The 18080-nt window shown below is 36.4% G+C and overlaps 1 long non-coding RNA gene across 1 annotated transcript; it reads right to left on the bottom strand.

Moving 5' to 3' along the window:
* Nucleotides 1-2988: 2988 nt before the first annotated feature.
* On the bottom strand, nt 2989-12271 carry LOC123651533. The gene is made up of 3 exons (XR_006740319.1): nt 12137-12271; nt 4544-4658; nt 2989-3852 (listed from the first exon to the last, which is right to left on the bottom strand). It is a non-coding gene; the product is annotated as an uncharacterized LOC123651533 (long non-coding RNA).
* Between the last annotated feature and the right edge of the window lie 5809 nt (nt 12272-18080).

The following is an 18080-nucleotide window of genomic DNA, read 5'->3' as shown; positions in this document are numbered from 1 at the left end:
CTCTCTCATTGATGTTTCTAATTCTCTATCTCTCTCCCTTTCTCTCTGTATAAAATCAATAAAATATATTTAAAAAAAAGAAAAGAAAAGAAAATTGCTTTGTCTTCCCAGGGAAAATTTTGAGAACATGAACATAATTAAAGAAATAATTTAAAGCTCAAAAACTTGCTTTTGAAGAAAATTAAGGATTTCAACACAAATTACTAGGTTCAGGGTTTACCTCGATGGAAAAATCCATGTAAGTATTCAGCTCCTCAATGTCAGTTAAGATCCAGTTTCTGTCTTTAATTAGACACATAAATGAGTGCTGTGTTTCGGCATTAGAAGAATAATATTACATACACGGTGTTATGCAAGCACAGGGTGCCAGAAGTGGGTGGAATATTAATGATAAAACTCAAAGAGATTTGAATAAAATGGGTGCTTAGCTGGGGTTAAAGATGTCAACAAGGCATGGTAAAGTGTGCAGATGCTAACAACTGTTGAAAACTGATACCATTTCAGGCCTGAAGATCAGGGGCAAGAAACAGTGTTACTAGAACCCAGTGAGAGCTGGAATCATGGAGAATAGGCCACCTAGATGGGATTGCAGTCATGGACGGAGGCAGCCTCTGTCGCAGTTATGGTTTTGTAGCAAGAAAGAAGAGGAAAGGAAGTTGTCCCTCTCCTTTAAATATATATATATATATATATATATATATATATATATATATATATATATATATATATAATTTTACTGATTTTAGAGAGGAAGAGATAGAAACAACAGTGATGAGAGAGAATCATTGATCGGCTGCCTCTTGCACATCCCACACTGTTGATCAAGCCTGCAACCTGGACATATGGCCCAATGAGGAATCGAATGGTGACCTCCTGGTCCACAGGTCAACACTTAACCACTGAGCAACATTCGCTGGATTCCTCCTACCTTTTGATGTCTGATTTGTGCCCCCATTAGCTTAACTGAAAACCAGTTCTGATCACATTTAGTTAGCTAGTCAGTCACATGAATAAATTTGACATGAAAAGGGCAGAAAAGCATAGTCCTCACTTACGGCAAGACAACCAATATTTGTAATTGATGATACAATCCTTCAAACTCACTGAGTCCAGAGTTGCTGGAATTGGAAGCAAGTTCTTGCATTATCTTGGTTCCTGGAGGTAATGATATAGTGTATTGGTTATTTGTTTAAGGAGAGATTCTCAGCCTGTAGGATAGCATCTTGACCTCGCAGGGTCCTGTGTCCCAGATGACTTCTCTGACCTTCCTGAATATACAGGTACCTAAGAGATAAGTTACTGTCTCCTCCGGCAATGTCATCTCCCTATATAACCTCTTGCATCCATTTTCTGCACGTCTTACCCTTATTCTGAGACCCAGGAGACTGCTTCTATGGCTTGCTTTGTCTGGCACCTTTCTGGTTGGAATTAGGCAATGGCAAACACTAGCAGGAAGCTAGAGGACAAGAACAGAGAGATAATTGATACTATTTTTTCCAAACTTTCTATCCCCCCTTTGACATCTGGCAGTGGCTACATTCTCCCCAAACAGATGGAAAGTCCTTTTGGTGCCATGTCTGTGGCATCTTATACTTTCTACATCTTCTTAATGACTGTCTGCATCCTGATGGGAGTATTTCTAGTCAGGCCAAAGTGGTGACGTTATTGATCACTGCTGAAAAATTGCTTGTAGAAACTTATTTGCCTGTGGAAGATGGTAAAAGTGTTTCATGTTTTTTGGTGAAGTATCACTTTTCCATATTTATAATGTGCATGGTATTATTTTTATATTGTAAGCTATCTATTGATATATTTGAACTTCCTTGAACATTCTTATCCTTAAGTGATGGAATTCCCAAAGTTGCACTAGGTCTTATTTTCAGGGGATGTCTTATCTTTCCATGTGCTAGGTCTTATTTTCAGAGGATGTCTTATTTTCGGGGAAACACAGTAGTTGCCGTGCTACTTCGGTGACATGGTCCTAATTAGACATACCTGATGTCTTCGTAGCATTAGTTATCTACATAGGAGAACCTTCAAAATGTCTCAAGATCTATTAAGTTATTCTTATGAAAGGACAGATTTGATGCAGCATTTCTAACAGCTTCCTTATAAACAAGTCTGCAGCCTCTCCACATGTATTATTTTTTCCCCTTAATGTCCTCTGTTCTTCCCTCTTAGAATAATTCCTTCTGCCTCTCCATCTTTAGCAGTTCGCTCCATTTTTCAAGACTTAGTCATGTATTATCCTTTCCAATGAGCCTCTCCAATTCACCCCTGTCCTGCTTAACTTCTCCTCTAAACTCTAAGATTTATGGCTTGTAGGGCTGCTGACTAATTAATCATATACTACTTGCATTGCTTGTACTGTTGCTTTGTATTATTTCACTTTTCATGCATACATATTATCTTTCTACCTAATAAAGGTGTTGAAAATGTAATATTACTAGGCCTATTCAATTTAGTGCACTGAAAACTGTACAATGTTGTGTGGCAAGATACTATTTGGTTGAGCAAATGTGACAACTGTACCTGTAAATAGAATTGCTCGTAGCTCTTCGTGACTTGGAGTATCTTAAATGATAAAAGATAGCTTATAATTTGATTTGTAAATGTGGAAATGCTTCTGATTTGCCCTATTTACTCAGATTGATAAAGATAATTTTTTGACCACACAAAAATATAAAAAGTATGGGTGGTGATTTGGTGATGCTATGTAAAGGAGGATCCAGGCAGGATCCAGTATTTTGAAGAAAAGCTGGAATTAGTAAAGGGTAGGACCTAACCAATGGGGTGTGGTTGGTTCAAAGTTTAGCTGACCAATAACTGGCATAGATTAAAGCAAGTATTCAGGGGTAATTATTTTCTCTAAAATTTATCATTCTTACCCACTTTAAATTTTATATATATATATATATATATATATATATATATATATATATATATATATATAGAGAGAGAGAGAGAGAGAGAGAGAGAGAGAGAGAGAGAGATGATATAGATATAGATAGATATAGATATAGATATAGATATAGATATAGATATAGATATAGATATAGATATAGATACCTGAGTCATGGTTCTATGTCACACCGGAGAGCAGCTAGAGAATTGAGAATGCTCAGACTTAGGGATTTGGGGAGTCATCAACCTATTTATCCCATAAGGAAACTGAGCATTGACCGAGGTCCCAGAACAGCATGCTCCTCTATTAGAATGTTCTCCCAGGTCCTTGCTAGTAGAAGAGTGTGAAAGCACGTCACCATGAGAAAGCCTAAAACCAGACCTAAAACTCTCAGACATGGAAGCAGGCCTGATCAAATAATCAGGCCTTCCCCTGGGAACTGACCTTTAGACCACTTCACAACAGACATTCGCTTTCCCTTAGACCACATTCTACTTGCTAAGACCATTATCTCTCCCCTATCTCTCTCCTCCAGACTTTCCCAGCATCTGAATTCGCCCAGAGAGTTCTCCACTGGAAAAGCCCACCTAGAGTCCTTTAAAACTTCTAACTCCCCATCCCTGGGTGCTGGCGCCATTCTGGGGCTCAGCCCATTTGGTTTTCCAATACGTTTATAATTCTTTAAATTGGCCCTATGCGTACCTCCTTTGGTGACCCTAACAGTGAGTTCTTGAGAACTAGAGGTAAGATTAGGACTAGGTCTGAATAAAGATGAACACACCTCCAATTTAAGTTTAAACAGGACACATTTTGCAAACTTTACTTTGTCTCTCCTCCCATGTTTTATAGTCTAAGGTTGTGTTCCACATACACTGATCCTCAAAGGAGCAGTTCAGGTGTTTAAAAGCCTGGTGAAAAAGCCTTTTTGGGAACTGGGATTTGCCTCTCTAAAAGAAAAAAGAGGTAGAACTATATTAACATCATGCATTCACTCCCTCCCCCACCCTAAAACCTCAGAAAGTCAGGTTAACCTAGAGGGAAGCCAAGTAAAGGATGAACATCAAAAATGTGAGGGGATAAAAAGCAATTTTGGACTGCATTAGCCCAGGCAGATAGGAACCGAATGAGAGCTATAGTCCAGGGGAAAATCAGAAATGAGGTTTTCTTTTCCTAAAATGGGAAGGAAGACAATTATTGTGGACCTGCTTGGCAAGCTTGCTTTGAGATACTAATTCACGCTGAGCCAAGCCTGACTCCTCACCCTGAAGGAATGGTGAGGAAACAGGATTGTTGCTAGAGGGGAAATCAGAGCCTTGTTTCCTTAATTCCCCCAGGGCCACTCCCCGTGGAACTCCACAATTCTGGGTTTGCTTTAGGCATTTTACCCCACCAGTACACAGCCTGGGGCACTCAGCTGATCAGCTGTGGGCATCAGGCTGGAGTCAGAAGAAGATTCCTCATAGGAAGGATGGGGGCCAGCAAATATCTGCCCAGACCACTATAGAAACCTATTTTAAGAGACCTGAACAGGCATTTCCTGATATAACCGTCTAAATTCACCAAGAAATAAAGGTAGAATTTGGAAGCAAACCTGGATACTTCACTCTAATTTATTTTGATGCCTGTCAACCACATTACCTACTTATGTGATGGTCGGCTTCCATCATATCTTCCTGACCTTAGTGTTGGAGCTCCTCATTTTTTAAGGAGGAAGTTATGAACTCCTTTGAGAGTATATTTGAAGCTGTGAATTCTTGTAAGTGGGAAAGACATAGAATAAGAAACATTCTCAAATATATAGGAAATTTTGCATTCAATCTTTTAGCATTTATTTATTTCTTAAAATATTTATTGTTGAAAGTATTACATATGTTCCTTTTTTCTCCAATTGAGTTCTTCTAACCGACCCCCACCAATTCCCCAGGCCTTCACCACCCCATTGTCTATGTCCTTGGGTTATGCATATATGCATACAAATTCTTTGGTTGACTTCTTCTCACCTATTCTCCCACCCACCCACACTTTTCTGCTGAGGTCTCACAGTTTATTCATTGCTTCTATGTTTCTTGATCTATTTTGTTCATCAGTTTATGTTGTTCATTACAGTCCACATATAAGTGAGATTATGTGATACTTACCTTTCTCTGATTATCTTATTTTGCTTAGCATAATACTCTCCAGGTCCATCCATGCTATTACAAATGGTAAGAGTTCTTTCTTTTTAACAGCTATATAGTATTCCTTGATGTAAATGTACTACAACTTTTTTATCCACATGAATACTGATGGGTACTTGGGCTGTTTCCAAATATTACTTATTACAAATTGCACTACTATGAAAATAGGGGTACATATACTCTTTCTGATTGGTGTGTATAATTTCTTAGGATATATTCCTAGAAGTGGGATCACTGGGTCATATGGGAGTTCTATTTTAATTTTTTTGAGGAAACTCCATACTGTTTTCCCCAGTGGCTGCACCAGTCTGCATTCCCACCAACAGTGTCTGAGGGTTCTCTTTTTTCCACATCCTTTCCAAGACTTGTTGTTTGTTGTTTTGTTGATGATTGCCATTCTGACAGGTGTGAGATGATACCTAATTGTTGTTTTGATTTGCATCTCTTGGATGATTAGTGACTTGGAGCATTTATTTATATGTCTCTTGGCTTTCTGTATGTTCACTTTGTTTTCATGCATCAGTAAGACCTTTGAAACCCATCTTTCAATACTCTAAAATTCCTACATGTGAGGTTATTAGCCTTGTTCTCAACAAGCCAGTTGATTGTGTGCAAATGTTTAATGCAGACTCAATCAACATGTAATGATGTGGAGCAGAACAGTCTAACAGTTAAGGGTACAGAACCAGCCTGTAAACCACGTGCTTTGCAAGATTTGCTGGTTACACTTGATTGCACACTGGTAAATCTATAACATCCTTGTGCCTGTTATTGGCTCATCTCTGTGACACCTTATACCAATACATGGTTTTTGATCTCAAAGTACTTTCAGGGTAAAGTGAGGGAGGCAATACCAATGGACAAATTAGATAATGTAAAAAGACAATAAATGATTAGGCATTTACAACAAATATGTACAGAGAGAAGACACCTCAACTAAGCAGGAAAATGGAGACCTTAGAAGTACTCTTGCTGAAAGAGAAGAGAAAAGAACATAAAAATTAGGAAAAGGCATGTAAAAAGATGCTAAGGTGGGAATAGGGCAGCCTGAAGAAGAATCCTAAATTAATGAGTGGTACTGTAAGACAGGGACAAGTAAAACTGACAAAGTATAGATATTTCTATTGTTTTGTTGAACAGATTGTATAGAACCCTAAAAGCTAACATGAAAGCCTTAAACTGTATCTGCAAAGGACTTTGGAGAACTATTTCAGGTTTCCAAAAAGGACCAATCTACCTTTTAATCTACTATGAAACTCATTACCAATGGATGATCATAAATCTGGGAAGGCATGGCCAAAGGAAAGAAAAGAGAAATATTTACCAATCAGGAGTTAAACTGTCCCATTTAAGTCAGGAGCCATAGATATTTGAAAAGTTTAAGTAAGAGTTTCAGTATATTCCTTGTGCTTAAAATGATTAATTGGTAATGATATTAACAAGTCAGGTTGTTAGCTTCCATGGAGAACTCCCACTGGAGTGGAAGCTATATCCTGTAGCCTCCCAATTGGTATAAAAATTGGACTCAATAAGGAGTGGAAAGGAGAAATTAAATGTTATACGCCTGATAGAAATGAGAGGACATAGGCAATGAGAGCTGAAGAGCAAAAGGAAATTCAATAAGGGTAATGTAATAAGCCCTCTTGTCTAGCAAACACTGAAGGAGAGGACTCCCCCACTCAAAGGATGACAGAGTTGTCTAGAGATACTGATTATTAAAGGGGAGTTCAGAATATGTCCTGGATGAGCTAGCTACAATGCCAAAAATGCCAGTGCTAGGATACCAATGACACTCGCTGATACAACTATTCAAATATCCACTCTACCTGAGCTGCTGCTTTGTCTCTTGCTACTTATTTTTATTATTAACTATGATGAGCAGCCTGGTCCTTACCCTTATGCCATCCATGTCAATGATCAATTAAATAAACAAATAAACTTTAGATTCTTGCACATATCTAATAACAGCATATTTTGGTGGGGGAGACACTTTTATTCAATCACTTCAATTCTAGGAAGTCATTAAATCAATTATTATCTACATTGTACAGATAAGGAAAGTGAGGTAAGTGAGTTTCCCAAGAGTAATTGTGAAGCTGGGACTTGAAGCTTCTGGTTCCAAGTTCTACTAGTACACCTTTTTGTTTTCTCCACGAGTAACAAAGGGAACAATGAGTATTCTTTTCCCTCATGTTCACAGTACAGGTCAGAGAGCAGGGCTCTGTGGTGCTAGCTATGTAGAATAAAGTGGTGTCATAGTAAAATCTGATTCTGGCCTAAAGCTTTACACAGAGACATTTTTGCATAACAAAGTCATTCTTGTATCCTGGGGGAATTGTCTATAGTAATAGCATTTTGTTGATCTGGTCACAATAAATAAGCTACAATTAATCACCAATTAATAGTAAATGCTTTATCTCTTATATGTTCATAAAATGTAGTTTCTAAATTACATGTTGGTTTATTGTTTAATTATAGCTTTTTAAATAAAGCAATCAATGGAAGAATATATTTTGTTGTACCTGTAACTAAGAAGGCGAAATCTTCAGCTCTTTAGCAGGCCAACCCTTCCAAAGTTAGCTTTTCTTTCAAACATTACTGGTCAACTCTCCAAATTTTATTCAGCTGGTATCTGTCACCATCCAACTAACACTCAATCAAAAACACTAACATAAAATAAAATTCTATGCAAACCCTAGTTTAGAATACATAATTTTGGGGGTGAGAAGAAATGTAAAATTAACTATATCAGATGACATCTTTTAATTTCTGAAGTCACTTCAGATTATGATTATTCTATAAATAATGGATTTTTGTTTTATTTTGTTTTGATAGCTCTATTTCATACCAAGAATGAATATGGTTTACAGAAAAAAGGTCATTATAAGACTAAATAATTTGTATTTTTGCTTTGTTTGCTATAACAAAGTATAATTGGCATATCTTGCCATAGTATACTTACATTTGGAATTAGAAAATAAGCAGTTAATCCTATTTTTTGCACACATAAAAATATTTTTGAACAATGCTTATTAATTTATCTTTTCAATAATTTTTCTCCAAAGAGATCCACTTCTCTCTGTGTGTATATACATGTATTTATATTTATCTGTATATGTACATATACATGCATATGTATGTATGTTTTTTAGTAATCATTTGGCTTGAAATAACAAGAAAAACAATTAGATGAGGAAGTGGCAGATTATAAAATGCAGTCACTTTTCATTCAGTGAGAAGGTTCTCGTGGGTTTTAATTGGGTTTCAAAAGTAGGCTTGTTACAGCCTTCATGTGGAAATGGTAATATAAACTCAAGCTTAGAACAATCACAGAACTTAAGACAACACTGACCCAGAGTGTCCAACCTGTGTCAAACACTGAATGTTGGGAAAGGATGGTAGAGTTAGGGAATCCCAATATATGACAAGTGGACATGAATTTGAGATGACAGTCTTGAGTCTATACTTTTAACCATTAAACCGTGCATGCTAGATGTCTTCTAAAGTTGCTCCAAATGGAACCACTTTCTTTCTTTTTTCTTTTTTTTAAAATATATTTTATTGATTTTCCACAGAGATAAAGGGAGAGGGATAAAGAGCTAGAAACGTCGATGAGAGAGAAACATTGACCAGCTGCCTCTTGCACACTCCCTGCCGGGGATGTGCCCGCAACCAATGTACATGCCCTTGACCAGAATCCAACCTGGGACCTTTCAGTCCCCAGACCAACGCTCTACCATTGAGCCAAACTACTTTCTGATTCTGATTGTTTTATTATTCTATGCAGGTTAGGTTCAGTACTATTGAATACCTTCTTGCATTTAATGATGGTAAAAGGGAAGGTTTTTTTCTTCAGTAAGTACATGGAGTATAAGGGCAATAGGACAGGACCTCAAGACCACAAGGTAATCACACAGTGGCTTTTCAAAGTCCTTTTTAACTCCTTCTACTCCCATAGACATGTTTCTCATATTATTAACCCAACAATGATTGGCTATTAACCATCAACAAAAATTGGGGAGAACGCAAAAGAGGATGTGGGTAGAGAAACGGAGAGAAAGAAATAGCCACCAGGAAAGCAGAAATTCACAGAGATATTTAAAAAAAAAAACACGTAGGGAGGCCGAAACCAGTTTGGCTCAGTGGATAGAGTGTCAGCCTGTGGACTGAAAGATCCCAGGTTCAATTCCGGTCAAGGGCATGTACCTTGGTTGCAGGCACATCCCCAGTAGGGGGTGTGCAAGAGGCAGCTGATCGATGATTCTCTCTCATCAATGTTTCTAACTTTCTATCCTTCTCTCTTCCTCTCTGTAAAAAATCAATAAAATATATTTTTAAAAATCTAGGGAGAAGAACCAGCTAAAATAATAAAAAAAAACAACCATATATTCCTATGGATAAAAATTTAAGAGAATATTAATTCTGGACATGTGTTAAAAATCTTAGTGGAATTGGTTACTTATAAGCATGTAAGTTCCTCATCATATCTAACTAATGGTTGAAAAGGTAAGCTCATGATTTGAAAAGCTCCAATGGTTGAAGTTTGCCCTTACTGGCTTCCAACATTTCACATACATGGATTTGCTACCTTTTTCTGAATTAACTAAATCAAGTACTTGATTTAACAGTAAGAAGACTCTAGTGTCTCTCTTTTCTAAGACATTCTGCTCTAAAATATGTCCCATTGACATAGGAGAATCATATATAGGCCAAAGCATCATTTCTATCTAAATAAAAAGCAGCTCAAATTAATAAAAATAAGTTATTGAGTGGCTATTGTGTTCCTTGTCCTATGCAGAATGAGATATCAAGAGTCTTTAGGGTGATGCTGTGAAGCAATCTTTGCCCTTCAAGAGAAATCCTTCTTAGGAGGTGTGGAGGCAGCAATTCTTTGCACAGTGCATGTGATCCCAAGGTGTGGGCTCTGCCTTTTGTGCTAACTTGAGACAAAGCCAGATTGAAACTCATTTTGGTTTTTGTAAATTTCTTGGCTCCTAGTTCTTCATTGAGGGGTTAGAGCCTCAGCTGGGATGAGCTACCCTAATTCCCAGCCCTTTAAACTAACCACCAGATGATAACCACTCACAACAGATATTGCATTTTCATGCATAAGGACGCATTTTGTGTGCAAAATATTTCACAGTGTTCCAGGCATGGCTCACTGGTTGTTATTCCAGAATACATCTGTCTGAACCACTAATCAGGGTTTCTTAAACAAACTATGTTAGGCATCCTTTACTTTGTTTTGCAAATTTTTTAGAGAAAAGGTACAAGACTTGAGAAGCTTCCATATCATTATCAACAATATTTCAAATATTCACAGTATAAAAAAGGCCTATGAGTAAAGGTTTGTTTTCTTCTAAGATTGATAGAGGTAAGTTTCTCAAAATGTATTTTTCACACACCTATAAAAGACTCTTTGATTACATAATTCTGGGGAATAATACATAAGGCATATCTCTCTCATAAATTTACAGGCATGCCAGCATACAACTAAAGAAACTAAGAAACTAGCTCTATGACCTTGGGTTCACTTTTAGCTTTTAGACTTGGTCTACTTATCTGTCAAATTTAGGTAAAAGTACTTAGTACATCAAAAAAGATACAAAATTTTCGGAGCAAGTTATTGTTGAGTAGCTGTGAAAGCATATTAAAATTTAGGAACAATGTAGACATGTGTGAAGTATTTTTATATTTCTGAATCTGGGCTTCAGACTAATTTTAAACACACCATTGAAGTTTCTTATTTTGCCTGGAACCCTCAACTTCATAACAAAACATTTACTAAAGCAACAGTTACAGCTGGGAAGGCCCTTTAGACTATGGTTAAGTTATGCAGGAATTTTTTTCTGCTTTTGCAAAACTGAGACTGCTATTGATGTAAATCCAGGTGTGTAAATTGAATGTACATTCATTCAAACATTAGATAAGATTACCCCCACGTAGTGGAGGTTAAATATAATGTAGCTACTTTAGGAGGCTGATCTCAGGGGAAAAATTTACTCCATTTAATTATGTAACTGCCTTATATCTGACTTTTATGGTATACACCTCTGATGTTTAGAAGAAGAGAACAAGTTCTGGCAAATCAAAATTTATGACATAACAGGCAGCTATATTGTATCAATTGACATATAGGGCTGTAAAAAGAAAATTATTGGCACATTCCCTTGTTTTCTTAAGATTTTTCCTTAAACATGTGTAATGATTGATATAACTTGATAGATTTGGGTTGTAAGACCTACATTCCAAATTATTTTGCCTGTTATTGGGTAAGTTGTCAACAGGTCTACAGAAGGGCCTGATTATAGTCCAAATACCTTGGATTTCCACTGTTCAACTCACAGTAATAAGCATTTTTAGTTAGTTTGTCTTTGCTGAAATCCAATCAATAACAATAAAAAATCTAGCTTTAACCACACAGCATAGACATTTGCTAGATAATAGGTTAATGCAAATAATATTCAACTATACTAATTTCTCACTAATCACAAATAATTTTCAAATTTTACTTAATCTTACCAATTTATTCTAAGACTTGTGAAATTATCTCCCTTTGAATTTGTGAAATTTCTGATTCTTCTATGGTTTTATGATGCCCTGGCCACTGGAGAGACCATCTCCTTTTTCTTTTCTTTTTTTTTTTTTTCTTTTTTCTTTTTTCTTTTTTCAGATAAAGGTAACAATGTCTAGAAAAGTGACAAAATCAATGTGTCAGTGATTTTAAGAGGTGTTCATGAGAGTTCATACATATTGGATGGCTCAGGAGGGACTATGAAGAGGGTAGCATTTAATAATGTGTCTTGTGATGGACATATGTGGCTTAATTGTGGAACTTCTGCACCGCTCTGCCTTTTCCTTAGAGAAAATATTTCTCTGCAAGCTTAATTGTATGACTGTGTTGGGATATTCAATCCCATGGCCCCTGCATTTATTTTACCTTATGATCTATGCTCAGCCATTCATAGTGCTCTACTCAGCTGATCTGGTGGACTTTTCAGTGTCTTTCTTTAGACATTTGCAAAAATTAAAACTAGAAAATCGGAGGCCTTACCTCAGGGGTCAAAGAGTTGAAAGGAGATGAAGTCAAAGCTGTTGGCAGTTCTAAACACTCTGCCTTCTTCTAATGCTTTCTTCTAATAACAGATGGTTAAGCTAAATAAATATAAGCCAGGCAGCAAGATATGCAAGGGGGTAGGTCAGAAAGAGTGTGACAGTAAACATGAGGGACATGGAGCATGATGACATCATCTGAATTGATGGACCCAGTGAGCCTGAGACTCATAGAAACTGCATTTCTAGTTATGTAATTTACTAAGTGCCATTTGGCTTCATTGGAGCTAGTTTCAATAGTGTTTATTTTAGTTACAACTAAATGATAAAACTGTTAAGATATTTATCAATTGGATAATTAGATGATAGTTATAGGCAGAGTGGAGTAAGCAAAGATACTGAAGTGAAACAAAACAAAAACATCACGTGTGCAGGAAATAGAATCAAGGCTGAGATCACAAAACCCAAGGGGCAGTTCTACTTCTCTGATCATCTAATTGTAATTAATATCTTCCAGGTCTGTGTCCTCCACCTGTGTTGGAACAATGCCTTAAGTGTGTGATAAACTTAATATATTATAATACTGCAAAATAGATATGTTCTGGAAATAAATAAATAGTTAAATAAAGGTAGATTTGTTAAAACTATTATCAGATTATGAGAGTTAGGATGGAAGAATTCACAATAAAAAATACCAAGGCTTCAGAATTAAACATATATCAATAGATTTATATTCTACCCCCTTAGTTCACTAGTTTTATGAACTTCGGTGGTTTCATTTGCTTTTTCTATGAAGTGAGCACAATAAAATCCAGACACAAAGAGTTGAGTATAGTGTGGGTTATATGACATAATCTATATAAAGTGCTTCTAGAAATGTCTGGTTTATATAAGTATTCAAATAAAAGTCTATTGAAATTTTATTTTTCTTGAGAGGTGGTCTTTCAATCCATTTGGCAAAATATAAATTCTTCTCATGAGATTTTTATTAGATGGTCACTGTGTCTTTGCTTAAATACATTTAGTACTAGGTAGACCCTGCTTTTCCCGCATTTTAACCACTTGAGACCCTTATTATTTACACTTCAGCTGTAGAGCCATACAACTATCAGTCATGACAAATGTTGTAGACATTTAAGCTGAACAGTGACAGGGTCAGGCATGGGTTTGAGTACTCTCATTCCTTTTATTGGATGTTGTTAATAGGATGAAGAAATGGACATTTTTGAGGATAGTTCTAGGGTTATATTTTACCTAAATTGAAAAAAAAATTAGAACTATGTTTAAATATATAATTTTAACTTGTATGCAGAGTGTAGACCATTGAATTTATACTTTGTCATAAATGAGAATGAAAAATATACCAAGTATTTTTATTTTGTTCAGTCAGTTCTCTACAAATTAGTAAGATTTTTTTTGAAGATTTTATGAAAGAAAAATTCAAAATTTTTATAATGACCTACAAGTTTCTATATGATCTATTCCTTCTCTCTGACCTCCTTTCTCAACATGCTTTCCCTTTCTTCACCTTACTCAAGCAGTGGCCTCTTGCTGCTTCTTATTTCTTAAATATCACCTTTTCAATGAGGCCTCTTCTGATAACCATTTTTTAACATGTAACCTGTAGCCCTTTCTCCTTCTTTCTTCTCCTCTATTTCTCTTTGGTTTCCACAGAATGGCTCAACTCTACATGTTGTATAGATCCTTTAATATGTTTCTTGTTTAAAATTCTGTTTCCTTTTGCTAGAATGTCAACTGTACAAGGCTGCAGTTCTTCACCTTATTATTCATTGATGTGTTCCAAGAATCCAGAATAGTACCTGTTTGTAGCAGGTCTTAAGTCCTTATTGAGTGAATGAATGAATGAATGAATGAATACATGCATACATGAAAGGAGTGGGAAGGAAGAGAAAACAACATTTTACTATGGGAGCACTTCACTCCCCTATAATGAGGGGTAAATTCTGCCTTGCAAAGATGTCACTGAAGGAGTTAGAAACTGGCCTCTCCAAGATGAACCACTTTAGTATGTGGATTATTTTGAGTGAATAGAAGACCCTGAAGGCTTATGAGAAAAGTCTACCCTTCTCTTAAATACCTAGAAGAATCTAAATTGGAGGTCCTGCCTATATTGCCAGAAACAACTTTTTATGACTGATGTATATGGCTGGGAAAACTCTACTGAATATTTGCTCTTTTTATCCTCCTATGAATAATCTTTCTCCCTTCTGAAGCCTCAGGGTTCTTACCTATTTTTTTATTTTTTATTTTTTTTTGCTTAGTATGTTATGTAATCCATTTTAACCTTTCTGTCTGTGAACTTCTCAGTATGTGGGGTCTCCAACTCTCTCAGACATATGTATATGATTAAATTTGGACACTTTCTCCTCTTACTCTGTCTCATGTTGACTTAATTTTTATATCAGTTAAAAGAATCTAGAACAGTAGAAAAAAATTTTCTTATCCCACCATAGAACCATGAAAAAGAAAGAACAGAAGGGGATATCTCAGAAAATGTGCCCAGAAGGCTTGAGATTAGGATCAGACTTGATAGGCAGGAGGAGCGGAATGGTCAGCAGAAAGGAATGCCTGATTTTCCTCATGAGAATGTCAATATATTTCTCCACTCTCAAACCAAACCCCCCCACCCCAAAAACAATAAATACAAAAGTCAGCTTGTGTACCTCACTTCCTTCCTCTAAACAAAAACATTTAGACTAGATCTTTGGGTTGGTACTATCAGAGGCCTCCCAGGAAAATGACTTGGAAACATTTATTGGAAACACTAGTCATACTTTGTACTCTTTGTATTCCAGACTACTCCACTTGCTTGTCTAAAATTCCTTACTACTATATAACTTTCACTTTTTTCTCCTGTGTGCTATTGAGAGTTTAATCTAGAAGTTGCTACCGACTAGATTGCATACTTCTCTTTTATGCACTGGAGCTTCTAACATGCCATTGAGGATACAGAGGCTGCTTCAAGCATAGAGCTGACAGATTAACAATAATCAATATTTTATAAAAGTATAATTGATTTATTGTATTCATTTTGCTATATGTCACAGAGTGTTCATTTGTAGAGAAAAAAAATACTTTCAGGGCACTAGTGGGGAAAAAAATCCAATGATTATTTCCCAAAGGAGAACTTTATATTTTGCCTTTCAATGTAAAAAAAAAAAGTCATATGTTATATGATGGACTTCCCCTGAGTGTACACTAATAGCCTTCCCGTTCTCTGACATCAGTGAATCTCTAATGGACATTGAGGCCAATTCTTCCTGGTTGTTCCTTCTGTGCTCTTTATTGCTTTGTTTTTTAAACTACAAGAAAAAAAAATGAGACCTTTAAGAATTATGCACCTTGTGTTTGATACTCAGTGTATTTTAGGAGGCCAATCCATCAGTCAAATTAATTGACCAGTGCTTATCCAAAAACTATATTAGAAGAATCTCTGTCACTCTTTTCAGTTTTACCCTCAACCAACTTTTAAGTCTCAAACCATCTACAGAAAAAAAAAAAAAAAAATTCTTGGTACCTTAAAAAAACACACACAGAAATGCAGTAGGTGAATATACCACTTACTATTTCTCATGCCTAATTATCCAGAAATCTATAGTAGTGTCATGCATATTTGCTTCAGAAGCTATTTGCTCTTTCAGATTTCCCAGTTCAAAAGCTGACTGTGTATTAGCCTGCCCTTGTTCTCTGCTGCTTCTTTTCTCAGATTGTCTCTCTTCTTTTTAAGTTTCATTTCCTCTTTATGTATTATGTCTTTTTACTATTTGGTCTTCATTCTCTCCCCCCACCCCCCAATGTTTGTGTGTGAGTGTGTGTGTGTGTGTGTGTGTGTGTGTGTGTGACTGTGCCTGTCTGGATCCTGCAGTAACTGAGCAATTTAAGTTTAATAGAATTTCAAACTTGCCTTTGGAGATAGGAACAGTTTTCCTGGGCAAAGAGGAAGAAATATAGCTTTAATGAAGCAGAGAGATAGAGCCAGTGAGAAATAAGATGCTTCAATTTACAAGTTTTCTAATATATATGTCCAAAATCTGTTCCTCAAATTATTTTCATCAATGCTACATATCCCATCATTGACAAAAGAAAAGCAAAATGGGATTTCCCCCCCCCAAAATAATAAAGTGATTGGAATATACCTCAGGTTGCACTTTTATTTTACTTACATGAAGCACTTAATATGGCTCTTCAAAAGAGGAAAGTGGGCTGATGTTAATACATCTTTATAGGATTTCAAACAATTTAATAGCTGTTGAAGGAAATCAGTGTTTTGATAAAATAACAAATATAAGATTATTACTGAGAGAAGGAATAGAGGAAATCTATGAGAAATTACAAAAGCCTTCATAAAAAAATTATCTACAGTGTTTAGAATATTATAGATGTTTCAGTCCCAGCACATGGCAGATATTTAGTGAAAATTTGGAACAAAGGGACGTAAGAATGAAATGAAGGAAGGAGGAAAGAAAAGAGGGGAGAGAAAGAAAAGAAGGGGGAAAGAGGAAGGGAATGAAAAGAAGCGGGGAATTTTGTTTTTAATTCCTGTGAGCTGTTTCAGTTTGTAAAGTGAAGCATTCTGTTGCTTCTGGGAGGAAACCCTTCAAGAATAATTTGTCAGTCAGAGAATCCTGAAACTGCAGACCTCTATAGTCCTTCTGAGTCCTTCTTTGTCATGTTCAAACATTTCAGCGTCTGACCCACCTGTTGTAAATTTGGGCCCCAAGCCTATAGACTATGCAAGGAATCAAAGGTGAGGTGCATGTGTTCTAGAAGGATCTGGAATAAGATCCGTGCACATTATTTCTTTCCCATTGGAGGACCCCCCAGTCCTGTGGTTGGGAAGCTGTGTAATGAAAGAACATTGACTTTGAAGTTCACCTAGTTTGAATACAAAATGTTAGAGACTTACTTCTACATTGTGGACCTCCAATTTCCATAGGACATCTGTGAGAACAACTTTCCTGTCCTCTTCCTCAACCATTACCCAGTGTTTTCCAAAAACTGTCTCACATCTCCATCTGGGGAAACAGACTCCTCTGGGTACATTCCTCTCCCAGAGTTCTCTGCTGCTTTTGGACCACTTGCTCTCAGGTGCTCTGGTCTGATCTCCAGCATGCTGTGGGGATGGGGATGGAGGATTGTGGTCATCCACTGTGCCAGCGACCAGGTGAGGCAAAGCAACGTCTCATCCGCTGAGTCCATTATGACCGCACATCCAAGCTATGCTCCCTGATCTTACTTTTAGGGTTTCCACTGAGATCTGCTGTAAAGGCCTTGGGTGAATCACTTATCTGAAAAAAAATAGAAAAGGAATTTTTAACTATAAAATATTGCAATGAAAAAATAAGACAATGGCTATATAATCCCTAATAATATATCATGTACCCTTTATAAGTGACAGCTGAGCTGAGCCTTCTTTATAGTCCTAACCATGACTCTTGTAGTAAATGTCAGTAAATAAGTGGGAATTCATTGCTATCAAGTATAGTGCCCATGATTAAATCAGGTAGAAAAACAAGATTTAAAAAAAAAAATGTCCTTCTAATCTTAATTACTTTTTCATAACTTACTCTTCTCTAACTCCACAGACCTGAAGCAATATAGGAGAAGCTAAGTGTTAATTTAGGCACTTTTTGGTGACGTTGATTAATGTAGAGAGATATTACTCACTAATTACAGACAGAACCCCCTCATTTGAACTCAATAACAGTTTTAATTAAAATTCTTAGTATCCCAAAGCCTGGCTTCCTTAACCTGGTTTAATTATTTTGTGGGTCTTGCCCATGCCCTTGCATTAATTTGCATGGTGCTAAACATGTTTCTCTATTTGTCTGGCTATGTGCTTTTATGAGAGAATTTCACATTTCAGCTGAAATCAACATTAACCAAAGGTGCCACCTGATTAATTGGGCTTAAAGATGTGTCAC

The sequence above is a fragment of the Pipistrellus kuhlii genome, unplaced genomic scaffold, assembly GCF_014108245.1.
Source record: "Pipistrellus kuhlii isolate mPipKuh1 unplaced genomic scaffold, mPipKuh1.p scaffold_m20_p_6, whole genome shotgun sequence".
Classification (NCBI taxonomy): Eukaryota; Metazoa; Chordata; class Mammalia; order Chiroptera; family Vespertilionidae; genus Pipistrellus; species Pipistrellus kuhlii.
The sequence above is the reverse complement of the archived record's forward strand: the minus strand, read 5'-3'. Positions and strand labels throughout refer to the sequence as shown.